The sequence below is a fragment of the Halyomorpha halys genome, unplaced genomic scaffold (genome assembly GCF_000696795.3).
Source record: "Halyomorpha halys isolate HHAL.00 unplaced genomic scaffold, Hhal_1.1 Scaffold516.1, whole genome shotgun sequence".
Lineage (NCBI taxonomy): Eukaryota > Metazoa > Arthropoda > Insecta > Hemiptera > Pentatomidae > Halyomorpha > Halyomorpha halys.
In genome coordinates, this window is record NW_027115901.1 from 546,763 (window position 1) to 547,579 (window position 817).

Genomic DNA, 817 nt, shown 5'->3' on the forward strand with positions numbered 1-817 from the left:
ATACTCAATTTCATATTAAAAAAAGTAAAATCCATAAATTAGAAAGTGGTTTTTAATTCATTTGATGCCGAGATGAGAGTTGAACCAGTGATAGAACAACTAAGACTAATAAAGTCATCAGAAAGATTAAAAAAAAAATACGCAATTCTCAGGGAAAATTACAAAATATTCATAATCAATTCAACAAAAATAGAAGGAAAAGTTAGCTGATCTTTGATGAAATACAAAGCCTAATACAAGCCTGAACGATGATAATATTTCTTCTTGCTATTGCAGCCTTCTTTCATGCTAATCATCCTCTTTTCTTTTTCTGAATTATTATCGCCTAAAACACACAAACGAATTCATCACTATTGAATAAGAATAAAGTTACTGGATCTAAACTAACAATACTACTTTATTTAAAATAAAGTTTAAATAAACTTGACCAAATAGATGGGTCAACTGCTAACATAATAACAATAGTTAAATATATGTTTGAATAAATTAAAACTACTTTAATAAAATTGAATATAAGATAAAAATAATCCTTTTAGCCATAATAGTAGCCAATAATTAAAAAAAATAGAATATTAATAAAGAATAACTATAAAACTAAAGAGTATAATATAACAGTATAGCATTTTAAGAGAAGAATTTAATGGAACTAAACAATAACAAGTAATCATTGATTTCTTTGTTATCCTGATTTAACAAATATAATAATTGGAAATCACTCAAGATAAGAATTAGCACTAAAATATAATCTGTTTCAATTCCTGCAGTTATTTTTGGATCATCAAAAGAAGTAACAAAATTTGTATGATTTTAAAAAAAA